Raw genomic sequence first — 17,723 nt, 5'->3', positions numbered from 1 at the left:
TTGTTTGGACAAACACTTTGCTTATTATATTTGCTAATTGTAGAGCATTATATTTTAGTAGGTGGGGGATGCCTAAGGAGTATGTTCTGTTATGATGTAGTTGTGTACAGCAAAACCAGATTTTTCCTTGCAAGTGATTCCCCTAGCTCACATGCGAGACAAGAGACAACAGAAAATGTGAGGGCTCACTGTACTCTTTGGACAGAAAGACACTGGCAAAGGAACAACAATAATTGGCAATATCATTGTGTGCTCTGGCTTTGCTAATCTTTTTGTCATTAGAGGACATCAAAGACATTTCTCTCTGGAAAAATTTCAAGATCCTTCTTTTTAGTGCTCAATTTTGACCACTTTTTTTTTTTTTTTTTTTTTTCTTATTTATTTTTGGGACAGAGAGAGACAGAGCATGAACGGGGGAGGGGCAGAGAGAGAGGGAGACACAGAATCGGAAACAGGCTCCAGGCTCCGAGCCATCAGCCCAGAGCCTGACGCGGGGCTCGAACTCACGGACCGCGAGATCGTGACCTGGGTGAAGTCGGACGCTTAACCGACTGCGCCATCCAGGCGCCCCTTGACCACTGTTTTGTGCCTTCTTTGGTTCTATTCTGTTTCCAGTTTCAAACCCCCAGCATTCCCTTTGAAGAAATCCATTCCAGGATGCAGGAGTAGCAGTTTAAGTCAGGAGCTACACCCTCAAAATCCTACAAGGACCAGGCAAGTAACATCATTGGGTAGAGGGGGGAATATTATGGGCTAATTGTGTAACCCTCTATTACACAATTTAGGAATGTTTAGACTGTTTCTTTTTCCAACTTTTTCTAATTAACATTTTTGTGATATATGCTGATTTGGGAGCATAAATATGACATAATCCAGAGAGCTCTTAGGTATGCTTGACTCAGTTTTCCCCAACATCAACCAGCAAAGGTAAAGTATAATATCACAACCAGAAAACTGACACTGAAGCACTATCATTTTTTTTTCCACTTTGTTTTTTGGTTTTTTTGAGAGAGAGAGGGAAGGAGAGGAGCCGAGAAAGAATAAGAGAGAGAGAGAGAATCCCAAGCAGGCTCCATGATGTCAGCACAGAGCCTGATGTGGGGATTGATCTCATAGACCATGAGATCATGACCTGAATTGAAATCAAGAGTCAGACGCTTAACTGACTGAGCCATCCAGGTGCCCCAACAATCTATCATTCTTATGCACATTTTCACTATTTACATATATGTGTGTGTCTTTAGTTTTATGCAATTTTATCACGTGTATGGATTTGTGTATTACCACCACATCAGAAATCAAAACTGTTCTGTCACCATTGGATCCTTCGTGTTGCCTTTTAAATTGCTACATTCACATCCATCCTGCACTCCACCTTCCCTTTTTTGTCTCTAACTCTGACCAGCCATTAACCAACCTGTTTCCCATTTCTGTCATTTTGTGATTTCAAGAATGATACACAAATGGAATCATGCAGTATGTAATCTTATGGTCACACCCACTGACTTTTTTTCATTTTGTATAAATCCTTTGAAATTCCTACAAGTTGTCATGTATATCAAAATCTCATTCCTATTTACTGCTGAGTAATATTCCATGGTGTGGATGTACCACAGCTTGTTTCACCACTCATTCTTTTAGGGACACCATGGCTATTTCTAGTTTGGGCTATTACAAATTAAGGTGCCATGAACATTTGTGTGCATAAGTTTCCATGTGTGAATTTATTTATTTGTTTTGTTTCCTCACTCCCGATACAGACATAGACTCGGGGAAAATTTTTCCTACTGTAATAAAAAATGAGCACACAAATGCCACACAAATTGGCAAGTAGCACTCAGCCTCAGTGTGATAGTAGTCATATGCTAACTGAAAAGCATGTGTCTCTATTCATAATTACTAATTAGCTTCATACATTTTTATATATATCTGATTTATTTAAAAAATCTAGATTTCTGACTTTTGTTAAAAACTGGAAATGCAGGGGCGCCTGGGTGGCGCAGTCGGTTAAGCGTCCGACTTCAGCCAGGTCACGATCTCGCGGTCCGTGAGTTCGAGCCCCACGTCGGGCTCTGGGCTGATGGCTCGGAGCCTGGAGCCTGTTTCAGATTCTGTGTCTCCCTCTCTCTCTGCCCCTCCCCCGTTCATGCTCTGTCTCTCTCTGTCCCAAAAATAAATAAAAAACGTTGAAAAAAAAAATTAAAAAAAAAAAACTGGAAATGCAGATATAAATGAGCTTACATTCCACCATGGGCAAGTCAGTTGGAGTTGAAGATCAGCTGCCTCATTAGGCAGGACAAGTACTTTCCTGTGAGCCATAGTCCCCTCAGCCAGCCTCACTCATTTATATGATCTACCTGGCCTCTGTGAATATGAATTGGTTATCTCTGTTCTAGTGAGAGACGAAACATTAAGCAAACAATACATGTACTAAATCCTTCCTTCTCCTAAAAGCCACTTGCTCCTTCCAGGACAATTACTATTGAATGTGAGTTACTGCAACCATGATGGAGGGATGCAAAGAGACCAAGACTGTTAACTATATTTTGTTTCGTTGGTTTGGATGATTGGATCATTGCATTTGCCTATTCTAATATTTAACTCCTAATTCCACAGTAAAACAGCAGTCTTAGCTTATGATTCACAATGAGAAAAATCTGAGCATACAGAAAACCAACAGAAATGTATATTTTTTTTAATTTCTAAACCACTTATCTTACAAAATAAGTGAAGAGTCCCAGATTGTGCTGGATTAGAACTGAGAGGACTCTTAGGCAAAGGTCTTAAATCAAAGTTCTATATTCCAGACATCAAAATGATCAAGAGAACATTCAATATCTATCTCTTTAGATTTACCCATTGCTATAGGTTAGTATTTGGAGCAAGGGGACGAACTAATATGCCAAAGTGGCCGTGACTATGGAAAAAAAACCACATGACTTCTTCCAAAGGTAGGAAATATTAAGACATCATTGGCTCTGTAAAGTGATGTTTTTAGAAGAGATGTCATAATGCCAATATTAGCACACACTTTTATTTTTGAAATGGTGCACTGCCTTCTCAGACCATCATTAAGAGTAGCTAATGATCAAGTCCCAGGACATCATCAATGAACTTTGCTCCAGATTCTGTGCCTGAATTTCCCATGTTTCATAACATTCTGAAGTTTAAAAACCTCAAGAGAGTATATTAAGGGCCTTGATTTATTTTTTTTTAATGTAAGATACCTAGAAACAAAAAAGGGTTTTTATTTTTTTCCAACAAAAATGCTACTTGAAATACACTGCTTGATTCACACATGAACTAATCTTATAAGGAATATTTGTTCTTTTTGTTCATAACCTGGCCTTATGACAAGGGTGAGGAAGAAGAAAAAGTTGCCCAAGGCACTCACAAGCCCTACAAAGACTTTATTAAAAAGAAAAATACCCACAAATTTATTACCGATCCATCTAGATCTTTTACCGTGTTATGTCATCTCTCATGAGGGAACTATAACTTCAGAGATTTAAAAGCAAAAAAAAGGCACAAAAGCAAATTTTACAATGTAAAGAGTAAACCATTTAAAGACACAATTTTTTCTCCTACATACTTGAGAGAAAAATCAGAAGCTGCAGAAGGATCAAATCTGCCTTCCTCAAGGTCAATGAATGCTCACTGCAGTTGGTACACTAAATATTTACTAAAATCACAACTTGTATAATATATATTTTATTATTATGAAGTGTATTTATGACATTAGTGAGGCTTCCAAACAAAGGAAATAAATGTGAAGAAATTTAAATTATAAAGGAAAAATCATGGCACAATTGCATGTTTCAGTAATAGTTTATGACTTTAAATATTTTAAGGGTTTTTATGTCCTTGTTATATCTAAATTGTTGTCTCAAAAGCAGAAGGTGAATGAGAACTGTCATTTACCACATGCATTTTGTAATAAATCCTCTCAGCTCTCAATCCAGTTAAATGCAATAATAATCTCAATCATACCAAAAGAGTAGGGATTCTCCTGGTTAAATTTTAACTCAAGCTTGTAAATAACTATTTTATAGTGAAATTTGTTTAAAATGCTGAAAGTACTAAAAGGCTGAAGTGAGTGGTAATAAGTAATAGTCTTACTGAAGGCGGCTGGAGAACGAGTAGGGCTCTGATTTTATAGAAAGGAGAAATTAAATCATGGCTGGAAAAATTCAAGCATGTCAGACAGGAAGAGAACAGATAGTTCAAGTCCTGATATTATTCGTAAGTTACTCTGTTATATCAGATACAATTTTTGCCACTGTTTTCTAATCTCTGAAATGGAAATGATGTTTCCTACATACCTGAATGAATTCTTCTAAGAGGAAAACATGATAATAAAGATACCTTGGAAAATATCATGTAACCTAAGTAGTTTTATATAGGTAGTGAATCTCACACAGAGATACCATATATGAAAGTGCAACTGAAATTTGAAGAATCTAAACACAGGTGAAGTTTCTCCTTAGGATTATAACAACCTTGAAAGAGCAACCCATGAGACCTTACACACAACTTAAATACACACAACAAAATAAGCAAATTCATGTTTTTGTTTTTTTCCTAAACCTAGTGAAATGCTGAAGTTTAAGGATAACCAAGTAACCTGCAGTCTGAGAGATAAGACATAGAAGACGTGAACACTGGTTTACCAGGGCAAGATCAAGGCAGACCCCAGCAGGAACTGTTCTGTGAGAGTGATTGGTGGGGACCGAGAATGCACGGGGAAGAGATTGAAGTCGTTGGAGCCTCACATTAGTACCTTCTTGAAAGTATTTTCTCCATGAACCCCACGGGATGCTCAAAGAAAATACTGAGAGAGATCTGAAAATGTCCCCTCTCATGGTGCAGAATTGGGGGAAGAAGTAGCAGTCAGTCTGAAAGGGGCATCAAACTCTATTAGGACCCTCCTCCCCATGTCCCCAAATGGAACAAATGCCTTACTATACAGGAGAAAGGGCAATAACACTGTCACCTTTTGGGCCCTTTTGAAAACTCACTGAAACTACGCAATGGGAATGGGAACCAAAGCTATATCCTGGGCGAGGGGCAGGAATACAGTCTGGGCTCAGAACTACAGCTTTAGGGAAGAGAAGAAACACTGAAAAAACAACATCCATGAGACACAATGCAATGCCCACCATAGACGCTTCATCAGAATAACAAAGAACACTCCCTCACACTCCACTGCCAAGCTGACGTGTCATATCACAAGTAACTGACAAGAGTCAGACCTTCTTTGATATTCAGTGTAAAGAGATAACAAAAAGTTGATGGTAGACAGTGAAAGAAGAAAAGGAAAACACCTTGACACACCAGCCTTCACCATAAACACAACATATTGCTAGCTGCCTTGAAGACTTTGGTGTCCTGAGGGTAACCATACCAATTACAAAACTCAAATCCAGCTCCACTTCTACTTAGATTAACTCAACTCCCTCACCCAAGGCCTAGAAGAGAAAAGCTAGGTCCATTTTGAAGCATACAACCTACTACTTCAATTTCTACTGTCTTACATAAAATGTTTGGCTTCAAACAAAGTTTAAAATATATGAAAGCACCAGGAAAGAAAAACAAACAAAAAAGTCCCAAACTCTTCCATAAAAAAAAAAACCAAAGAACCTAATGAAAAGATAGGCTAAGGACTTGAATAGATATTTTCCAAAAAATACATACAAATGGCCAAAAGGTATATGAAAATATGGTCAACATCATGAATCATCAGAGAAATGGAAATGCAAACAACAATGAAGTGTCACCTCACATCTGTTAGGATGGCCATTAAGAAAGAAAGAAAGAAAGAAAGAAAGAAAGAAAGAAAGAAAGAAAGAAAGAGGAAGGAAGGAAAAAGAAAGGAAGGAAGAAAGAAAGGGAGAGAAATATACAAGTATTGGGAAGGATGTAGAGAAATTGGAACCCCCGTACATTATTAGTGAGAATGTAAAATGGTATAGCCACTGTGGAAAATAGTAGAATGGTTCCTCAGATAATTAACAGTAGGATTACCACATGATCCAGCAATTGTATTTCTAGGTATATATCCAAAAAAAAGAAAAAAATGAAATCAGGATCTTAAAGAGATATATGCACTCCCACGTTCATTGCAGCATTATTCACAGTAGCCAAAAAATGACCTAAATTTCCAAAAATGGATGAATGTATAAATAAAATATAGTGTACACACACACACACACACACACACACACACACACACACACACACAGGAATATTATGCAGCCTTAAAAAATAAGAAAATCCTACCATGGGAGACAATGTGGATGAACCTGGAGAACATGATGCTAAGTGAAATGAGCCAGTCATAAAAGCTAGTCACTGCATGTTGCCATTTATCTGAAATATCTAAAATAGGTAAATTCATAGAAATAGTAGATTGATGGTTGCCAGGGGCTGGAGGAGGGGGAAATGGGAGTTGTTCAACTGGTATAAAGCTTTAGTAATGCAAGGTGAATGAGTGCTAGAGATCTGCTGTACCAAAGTGTCTTAGTTAACAATACTGTATTATGTGCTTAAAATTTTATTAAAGGAGTAGATCTCATAGTAAGTGTTTTATCACAATAATAATAATTTAAACAAACACTTCCAAGAGACCTTCTTGCAAGCATCAAAAGTAGACTTGGAAATGATGCAGAAATGATGCATCTATCAGAGAATTTAAAATAATTCTGATTTTAACATTAATGGGAAAATATGACAACATGCAATAAAAAAATATTTCATTTCAGCTAGGACATGGAAACCATAAGAAGAAATCAAACAAAAATGCAAGAAATGACAAAACAGTGATAGAGATGAAGAATGTGTTGATTAAAAACAAAAAGGAAATAGAACACAGCCTCCAAGAACTGTGAAATCATATCACATTGAGTAACTACACATCCAAGAAGCACAGAAATACCAAAAAGGACACCCAATCCCCAAAACCTAGCCATATCAAACAAACAACTAAAGAGAGGGAGAGAGAAATTGAAGGTATCTAGAGAAAAAACACATTACATACAGAATGTCAAACATAAGAATTTTGCAAATCGCTTCTTAGAAACCATGACAGGTAGAGGACAATGAAATGAAATAGTTTAAAGTGCTGTAAGAAGAGTAAAAAAAATCAAAATATTCACAAAAGCAAAAGTTTGGCTTCTAGTTAAAAAAAGCAGATTGGCCGCCCATGTTTAACACCTCTCCTTCCTGAGGATTAAGTAAAATGATGTAAAGGGATAATAAGAACATGAATCCACTACAAGAGAAAGTTTAAGAGGATGCTCATTTTATAAAAATCTTCAAGATGAAAGTGAAAACCAAAGATAAACATGCAAAAATTAAAAATAATAAAAAAAACTTCTGAAGAAAGAGAAATCTAGGAAAGAGAAGAAAAGTTTAGCAAAAGGTTTATTATTGTACTCAGAGAAATTTTAGAAGATTCTGCATCATAAAACAAAAATAGGGTGTTATAAAAGGGAATAATCAGAGAATAAGAAAATGACATGTACAGTTTTTAATATAAATAATACCACAGAATACTGGAAGATAAATTTGAGGAAATCTTCCAAAGGGCAAAATGACAAAAAAAGAAAAAAGAAATGGGAAAAAATATGTAAGAAGATCCATTCCATCAAAGATACACACAACTATGGGATGCCTGGGTGGCTCAGTCGGTTAGGCGTCCGACTTTGGCTCAGGTCATGATCTCGCAGTTTGTGAGCTCGAGCCCTGCGATGGGCTCTGTGCTGAAAGCTCAGAGCCTGGAGCCTGTTTCAGATTCTGTGTCTCCCTCTCTCTCTGACCCTCCCCCGTTCACACTCTGTCAATCCGTCTCAAAAATAAATAAACGTTAAAAAAATTAAAAAAAAAAAAAAGATACACACAACTAGGAGGTGGAGTTATGAAACGAGAAATAAGACAATAGGAAAATTAAAATGCTCAAAACAGTAATAGAAAAGACTTTCCTAGAATAGGGAAAACATGCATATTCAGGTCAAGAATACCCAGTAAATGCCAATTAAAATAAATGAAAATATAAACACAATAAAACAATTAATATAAAAATTTCATATCAAAATAATATCAATTATTGTTTTAGACCACAGTTTTGTAAGCTGAGCTGAAACAAGGACTGAATGATATACTGAGCTTCAGAATGCTGCTTAGGTAATTGAAAATTAAGCAGGAAAGTAAGAATTCTTTAGGTCTCCCTCCCTGCCCCCCACACTCTTTCCAGGTGTCCTCTGGGTACTTTTAGTTTGAGGTGGGACAGAGGATTCCTTAGAGTTGTTTTTTTTTTTTTTAATTTTTTTTTAATGTTTTTATTTATTTTTTGAGACAGGGAGAGACAGAGCATGAATAGGGGAGGGTCAGAGAGAGGGAGACACAGAATCTGAAACAGGCTCCAGGCTCTGAGCTGTCAGCACAGAGCCCGATGCGGGGCTCGGACTCACGGACCGCGAGATCATGACCTGAGCTGAAGTCGGCTGCTTAACCGACTGAGCCACCCAGGCGCCCCTCCTTAGAGTTTTAATATAAACTTTGATGTGATTTCTTTAACCCCCATATTCTAAAATTTCCAACTCAGAGATTGCCTTTGTTTTTTGTGCCCAAGAGTTGGGCTCAGGAGACAGCAATTTTTCTGCAAAGAGCTAGTCAGTAAATATTTTAGGCTTTAAGGGTCACACATTACACCTTCTTCCCTCTTCTCTTCCTTTTCCTTGTCTTCCACTTCCTTTGCTTCTTTCCCACACTTCTTTGTCTTCTCCTTTTGTTTCTCTTTCCTTTTTTATTTTTCACAACCCTTTACCAATGGAACAAACATTGTTATCCAGACACTTATACAAAGTAGACTTTGGGCCCCAATTTTCTAACCCTGTGCTAAGTCGCTATCAGTGACTTTAGAAAGTCAGAGTTAGGGGTGCCTGGGTGGCTCACTCGGTGAAGCATCTGACTTTGGCTTAGGTCATTATCTCATGGCTTTTGGGTTCAAGCCCTCCGTTGATCTCTGTGTTGACAGCTCAGAGCCTGGATCCTGCTTTGAATTCTCTGTCTCCCTCTCTCTCAGCTTCTCCCCTGCTGATGCTCCCTGTCTCTAAAAAATAAATAAACATTGAAAAAAAAAGATTATTAAGCCGACTGGGTGGTGGATCTCCTTAGTCCCTTATGTAAACTGCTACCTTGAGTACATATAACTCCTCAAAATGACTTAAGGACCTGATGCATCTATTGTCCCTGTTTTGTTTTGCTTTTTTCTTTCTTTACTTTTCTTTCTTTCTTGTTTTCTTTCTTGCTTGCTTCCTTTCCTTTTTTTTCCTTCCTTTCCTTCCTCTCTTCCTTTCTCCTTCCTTCTTTTCTTTCTTTCTTTCTTTCTTTCTTTCTTTCTTTCTTTCTTTCTTCCCCTTCAGTTCTAAAATTATTTCACCATTGACTTTTGCAATTAGATTGATTTAATAACTGTGTTCTAAACAAACCATGTAAAATCACCTCATGACACTGTGCTTCCATGACTGGGGTAGGTAGAAATTGTAAAACAGTTCCTTACATTTTTACCTCTATGTACGCAAGCTGTGGCATCTCATCCCATGGAATGGGGCAGGATTTGTGAATATGATTGGATTTCACTCTTGATACTAATCAGGCTGACTAATCTGCTGCATCTGAGTTCATTAATAGGGAGATTAACCTAGATGGGTCTGATTTAGTTCAGTGAACCTTTATAAGAGAGACCAGGCTGTCTCTGAAGAAGAAGGCTTCAAGCAGCAGACATTCTCCTTCTGGCCTTGAAGAAGGAAGACAGCATCTGTGAGACAGCCTATGGAGGGGCCACATGGCAAGGACTGAGAGGGGCTTGTAGGAGGGGAGAGTGTCCCCTAGATAACAAGGGCAAGAAAATGGGGACCTCAATGACATAGATGCAAGAAACCGAATTCTGCCAACAACCCCATGAGTTTGGAAGAGGACCCTGACCTACAAATATTAATTCCACCAGGATGACACTTTGTTTGCAACATGGGTGACATGGAATGGAGATCCCAGTCAAGACATGTAGGACACCTGGCCTACACAACTGGGAGATAATAAGTAGATATTCTAAGTAGCCAGGTTTTTGATAATCTGTCATGCGATGGAAATAATAAAAGCAATAGAAAACTAAAACAATCACCATGCTCAAATGCCCTTTAAAAAAATTAATGTTTATTTATTATTGAGGGACAGAGAGAGACAGAGCATGAGCATGGGAGGGGCAGAGAGAGGGGGAGACACAGAATCCGAAGAAGGCTCCAGACTCTGGGCTCTCAGCACAGATCTCAACATGGGGCTCAAACTCACAAACTACAAGATCATGACCTGAGCCAAAGCCGAAGTTGGACGCTTAACTCCCTGAGCCACCCAGGCACCCCTACTCTCCTTCTTTTTACTTCTACAATTCCTATCCATGTTTCCAGTCCTACCTTCTTCCTGAAGTTCTAACTGAATCAATATTTTTACATAGTAACCTCCCATGTCTTATTAGCTTTGGCACATATTGTCTGTGCCAGGGATGGAATATGTGATATAAACATTTTTTTAAAAAATCCTTGTATCATATCTTATTTCCCCTATTAAGAAGAAAGCTACTTCAGTACAGGGACCATCTCCTATACTTCTTTTTTTTTATGTTTATTTAATTTGACAGAGATAGAGCACAAGTGGGGGGAGGGGCAGAGAGAGAGGGAGAGAGGGAGATAGGGAATCCCAAGAAGGCTTTGTGCTATCAGTGCAGAGCCCAATGCAGGGCTTGATCTCATGAACCATGAGATCATGACCTGAGCTAAAACCAAGAGTCAGATGCTTAACTGACTGAGCCACTCAGGATCCCCTTTTATAACTCTTTCTATCGCTCACAGACTCTATCACTAGCTGTCAGATACCCAATAAGCATTTGACAAATTGCTTATAGCTTCACTTTCACAATATACCATTGCCATGATCCCTCTATTCAACCCATTCCTCCTGGATTCTAAATTAAATGGCCAGGAAAAACATGAAAAATCTAGAGCCACAGAGTCAATTGGCAGGATGGCATTTTAGATTTCAAAATACTGTATTTGGGGCACCTGGGTGGCTCAGTCAATTAAGCTTCTGACTCTTTGTATTGGTTCAGGTCATGATCTCACAATTCGTGAGTTTGAGCCCTGCGTCGGGCTCTGTGCTAACAGCGGGCAGCCTACCTGGGATTCTCTCTCTCCCTCTCTCTCTGCATGTCCCCTCTTTCTCCCTCTCAAAATAAATAAATTAATTTAAAAAATACTGTATTAGCAAACCCTGATCTATATCAATTCAACATAAGATTCAGCAGGAAAAACAGAGAAAAACTTTTGGGCCATCTTTTCTGGCCATCGTATTTGCAAAATGGAGAGGAAGACTTGTAGATTATGACTTGGTGTGTGCACATTTAGAAGACGTTGCAGAGAGGCTCAGGCAGAGCACATATGTGCTGTTGATAGCCAGGCACACGCGACGCTATCTGCTGCCCAGGTGTCCTTGTCTCCTCTAACGCTGTGATGGTGTCAAGTAACCTGTTTAAAACTCCCACAGTCTCCTAACCACAGCCACCTGGCTTATAATTATAGACTTTATTATAAATAGATACAAGGTTTGAGTGATTAGTTATTGTGTACAAAGTATTCAACCGTGGACCACCTGATTTTCACATACTGCCTTACCTTCTCCTTCCTTTGATACATCCTGGCTATTAATAGAAAAACACCTGTTTCCTGATAGTCTTCCAAGCTATAGAGAACATACATTTATGTAGAAACAGCTGGGAGAAAGATCCTTGTGAAGGACGACCAAATACAATTCTTACCATCACGAAGCTTTCTCCTGCCACTGCTGATGGAAGCAGGTAAGCCTGCCTTGCATCACTTCAAGCTACAACAAAGTGAAGCTAGGGATAGTCTTTAACTACTTTGGGAGGATTAAGAAAATCCAGCAGCAGTAAGGCTAGGATTTCCATCCCATCCTAGAAACAAACAAACAAAAAAATGTTTCTAAAACCACCGGTGAATGACATAAACTGAAAGCCAGGAGCTAGATTGCAAGCATTCACCGCTTCCCCGTCATGTCTTTTGCCTGCACCTGCACACACCTACACACTTTCCTTCCTGATACACAGACACATGGGACATCCAGCTTCAATGATAAACTGGGAGCAGCTAAAGAAAATGAATGATGACAGGAAATGAAAGTGGCAGTGACAGTTTGTGGTTGTTTGATTACTGAAATGCAATGAATGGTGGCCGCGGAGTTTCCTGTCAACAAGTGTCTGTATAGAAAAATAAGAAAGCAATCAAAACAGTAACTGACATTTCAGGGCATTTCAGAGAAGCCCAGGGTTTCATGCTCAGCAAAACCATCTGTTTGGTATTCTTGATAGGCACTACCACTCACCCTGAAAGGAGTCAGGATAAAGCTGAGGTGGGCACATGCCATGCTAGCTCAGGATTTTAACCTCCAAGGGAAGGTGGGCCAGAAGATGGAAGACCAGCGTAAATGACCTCTTTGTCACATCCAAAACAACAATTCCAGAAATGCTGCAAGATGTCAAATTGGGACATTGGTCCTAATGCAAATCTCATTAATAGTGTACTTATGTGATCTTAAATCATTTAATTTACTCTCTGTGTCTTAATTCCTCCTCATATAAAAATTGCTATGTTCCTTTCTTGCCATTAAGCCAGGACTCTGCTAGACCTCTGAGGTATAGCAAGAAATTCCACAGTATTAGAGGTATTGGGCATCAGTACACCATCATGCGCAAGTATGAATCTGGAAAGAAAGGAGAGACGGCATGCAAATCTCAGTGCTGTGAGCAATAGTGAGCACATTTTCTTGGCTGAGTGAACAGATTCTCATCCCACCATACTTTCAGCTTTCCTCTGAGCCTTCCCCACTCTCAAGCCAGAGTTCTTGCCATTTTCTCCTTTGATTCTGGGTCTAGTCCTGCCTCTTAACTTGTCCCAGTTAGATTTCTACTTTCACCTGCTCCAGCTAAACACCCCACTCCCTCCTGTCCAGGAGACAGCCCTACCAATTGCCTTCCTGCCAGTAAGCTCCTCCCACTCAGAAAAGTGTGAACCTATACAGCATGGCTGAGCCTTTCTCACTGAAATGCTTCTGTTCCTTTTTTTTTTCTCCTTAAAAAAAGAAAATGCTTTAGAGAAATATGACTGTAATTAACAACTGACAAAAATATCTGGGCTTGAGCTGAAGTGGGAAATCACAGAGGTTAGTTACTTATTTTCTCATGCATTTACCATTTGTTCTCTTTTCTCAGGGAAGTTGAAAGACCTGAGGTTCAAACTTAATAAGGCCTCATACTGTTTCTAAGAGTATTTACAACATACAAAGTATAATCCAGTGCATTGCTTATATTTAAATTTGTTTTCACTCATCTGAGTTATTACACAGTATGCCATCCCTAAACCTTTTATAATAAGGAACACACGTTTCTCAGCCACGAAAGGGAATGAAATGTTCAGTAATTTGAGCTCTCTGGTACTGAGAAGGTGACAAAACATTTATATGCATCCCATCTATTCTACTGGTTTGGTTCCAGCATTAGGAGGGATTGCCTGGGGCAGAGTCCTTTCACTGTGTACATGTTCCTGGGAATTAGCAGGTGAACCAAATGGTCCATAGTGATGATAGTAACATTTTTCAAAAGACTCAGCTTTACTAAGTGGATTCCCCAAATGCATTTTCTCTTTCTGAAAAACAACAACAATTTTTTTAAAAAAAAAAAATAATTGATAGTACAAATATTTTTTGCCCTTTTAAAAAGAAAATTCTAAGAACGCAAAGACTAAGCTATAAACAAATTGTTTTCACTTGTGTAAGAATGTCTATGCAATCCACTTTCTACTAGGCATCTTCATATTTTTTTGCTGATTTTTTTTTTAAAAATCCACAGTCCATGGCAAATTACTCTAGAAGAATAATATCATGCTGTGATAATGATGACCTGGAACTTGATATTTACATCACTAGTCCTTAAAGATACAAAATAAGTAGAAACTTTTTCACTTTCTGGATCATTTTTACTCTTTGAATGGGGACTAAAGAGATCTTTACATTTACGTCTCAATCTTGTAAATAAATATTTATGATATCTTGAGTAAGTCACTTAATTTTTCTGGGCTTAATTTTTCTTATTTGTATAATAGGAAATTTTAGATAATTCTTAAGCTCTCTTCACAAACTTTATGATTCCATTATTTGAGAATTTTAGTATATGCATTGAAGAATATATTTCCAAAGTTTAAAAGGTTTTACTTTTAAATTATGCTCGTAACACTACTTGTAGTTCTTGTATGTTTGTAATACTATAATCACCATTACTCATATCTTATTTAATATTAATAAAAATAGAAATAATACTTCACACTCAAAATATTTTGATTTTTTTGAAAATACTTTGAAGGTTTATTTATTTTGAGAGAGAGAGAGAGAGAGAGAGAGAGAGAAAGAGAGAGAGAGAGCACCCCTGTGAATGGGGGAGATGCAGAGAGAGGGAGGGAGAGAATCCCCAGCAGGCCCTGCACTTACAGTGCATGTGAGATCCCACGAACCATGAGATCATGACCTGAGCTGAAATCAAGAGTTAGATGCTTAGCCAACTGAGCTACCCAAGCACCTCAATTTTTAGAAAATATTTTGTATGTATTATTGCACAGAATAGCCTTATATGGTCAATGGGACAGAGATAATTATTACCATTTTAGGGTCATGTCTGTTCATGGTCATACAAGATGTTAACAGCAAAGCCTAGAACCAGGAATTTTAAACTTTGAGAGCCACATTCTCATTATAATTTGTATGGCGCTGTGTCATTCAAATAGCAGCTCTAGGAAAGGAAATTTAAGAAACCATCCTCTTGAGCAGTCCATTTACTTTCTGCCATTATATAGAGCTGGCCAAGAGGTGTCTTTGTGGCATTTTCTGCCCACATTATTTCTCATGAGTCATGAGTATGTTTTTCCAAGTTTCCAAGGTGAAGATATGTGTATATAGCCATTAGAAATTCTCTAGGGGATAGTCAGATTTATCTTAACTCAGATATGTTTTTTACTTCATATACATTCAGAAAATGAAAAATAAGTGATTTTTTTTTAATTTTATTTTTATTATTTATTTTTTGAGAGACAGAGACAGAGCGTGAGTGTGGCAGGGGCAGAGGGTGAGGGAGACACAGAATCCGAAGCAGGCTCCAGGCTCTGAGCTGTCAGTACAGAGCCCAACGTGGGGCTGGAACCCATGAACCACAAGATCATGACCTGAGCGGAAGTCAGACGCTTAACCAACTGAGCCACACAGGCACACCAGTTTTAAAGTAACGAGACAATACTGATAAATGTCTTCCATATTACCAATAGCCACCACCCTCTCTTTCTCATTGTCACCCACAGTTCAGTGTTGTGATCTCCTGAACTAAGCAGCTGGATCAAGAACTACACCTCAATGGCTCAACTGATTGGTGCAGACCCACTCAGGTCATTATCTCCTGGTTCTTGAGTTTGACCCTCATATCAGGCTCGCTGTTGTCAGCACAGAGCCTACTTCCAATCCTCTGTCCCCTTCTCTCTCTCTGCCCTTCCCCTGCTCCTGTGCTCTCTCTCTTAAAAATGAAAATTAAAAAAAAAACTATATTAGGATCAAGATGTTTTCCTTTTTGTTTATATTATACTCCATAAGAAAGTAGTTGGCACTGTTCTGTGGTCCTTGGGTAGACATTCACATCCTTGGATGAGAGGTTTTATTATAGGTAATTCAGTAGATATGATATTATACTAGTATGTGTACAATATCTCCTTCTTTGAACATCTCTAGAAGCTTGCAGGCGGCATGACATTATTCATCTTTGGTTTGAGTGACCCAGTAAAATTGAGACAGATATGGAATTGGCCAGAATGTTTGGTTTACTCTATGATGTGTTGAGAATCAGATTCACTCATTCTTTTATTCGTTCTGTAAATGTCTGTTGAGTTCTCCGAATCTTCAAGGTATGCTATTTTAGGTGCTAGTGATACACTGCAAACAAGACAGACATACACCTATTCCTGTGAAGTTGACATTATGTTTGAGTGGAATGAAAAATCCCCAAGGAAGCATGAATAAACAAGGCAATTTCAGAATGGAATGATGCTATACAATGTGATATGATAAAGACTTTGCTTGGTTGGGGAAAGTGCTATATTACTTTGGAGGGTAAGAAAGTCCACTCTATGGACACTTGCCCATTCTGAGAAAATGAAAAAGTAAAAATCCAAGATGTATAGGTAACCCAGTCAGCAAATAGAGAAATAGTGCTAGAGCAGTCTCAGGAATCTTCCCTGCTTCCACATTCATCAATCCCCAGAGTCTAGCAAATACCTGAAAATCCACTATTGAAAGGTTCTTTTTTTTTTTTTTTCCTGCTTGTTAAACTATTAACATTCAAATGCTCTTGAGAGGAGAACTTATTAAGTCTATCCTCTTAATTTTAGTCTAAATTGGCTTAATAGATTTTTTTCTACCAACAGCCATTTTTTTTTATTTTTGGCAATCATTTCTTTTAATTCATCAAAGTATAATTTTCATGTATAAAATATTACACATCTTTGGTGTATAATTGTCTGAGTTCTTACAAATGCATACCCATGTTCCTATTACCCAAACCAAGATATAGAACATTTACATGACTTGAACATTCCTCCATGTTCCTTTCCAGTTACTCTTCCTGTATTTTCAGGGACAATCACTCTTTTGATTCAGATCATCTTGGGTTACTTTTGCCTGTTGTTGAACTATAGGTATAAATTGAATCATACATTAGTGAGTGTATTTTAATATCTGTCTTTTGCAGCCAACATAATATTTTTTAGGTTTGCTAATATTGTTGCATGTATAGGTAATTTGTTTTTGTTCTCTTTTAAACAGTCAGACAGCATTTGACGTGGGAAGGCCAAACCTAGAGACTGTAAAGTAGAAATGTGAAAACTAGTAGGCACAATGGTCCTCAAAGTGTGCTCTATGGACCAGTGGAATGAACATCAGCAACAATGGGAATTTGTTAGAAATATATATTCTTTGGTCCCACCCCAAATCTATTGAATTAAAAATGCCGGGGATTCGTTTCAACCATATATTGTTGTTATTGATGATGTTTATTTATTTTTGAGAGAGAGAGAGAGACCACAAGCAGGGGAGGGGCAGAGAGAGAGGGGGACAGAGGATCCTAAGCGGGTTGACAGGAGAAAGCCTGATGTGGGGCTCAAACTCATGAACCTTGAGATCTAGGCCCAAGCTGAAGTTGGAGGCTTAACCAACTGAGCCACCAGGCACCCCCAACAGTGTTTATTAACAAGCCCTCCAGGTGATTCTGAAGCACACTGAAGCTTGAGAAGCAATGACTAAAACAAAGCATAGATAGGGAATAAAATCTATTTAAAAGGATCTGAGAATCTTGAAAAACAAAATGTATTTGTTTTGCTTTGCTGTTTTACCTAGAACCCCTGAGGTTCCAAGAAGAGAGGAGCAGGGTCCACAGAAATAAGCTTTACAAATCCTCTTCAATATTAATCCATATCTATGCTTCACGCAGTTCAGTGGCCAGTTCTGATTTAACCTCTGAGTTACCCTTCCATAATTCAGAAAAGTCATCCAAGATAGGTGGGTGACTTGTG

The sequence above is a fragment of the Panthera leo genome, chromosome C1, assembly GCF_018350215.1.
Source record: "Panthera leo isolate Ple1 chromosome C1, P.leo_Ple1_pat1.1, whole genome shotgun sequence".
Lineage (NCBI taxonomy): Eukaryota > Metazoa > Chordata > Mammalia > Carnivora > Felidae > Panthera > Panthera leo.
This window is presented reverse-complemented; position numbering follows the sequence as displayed.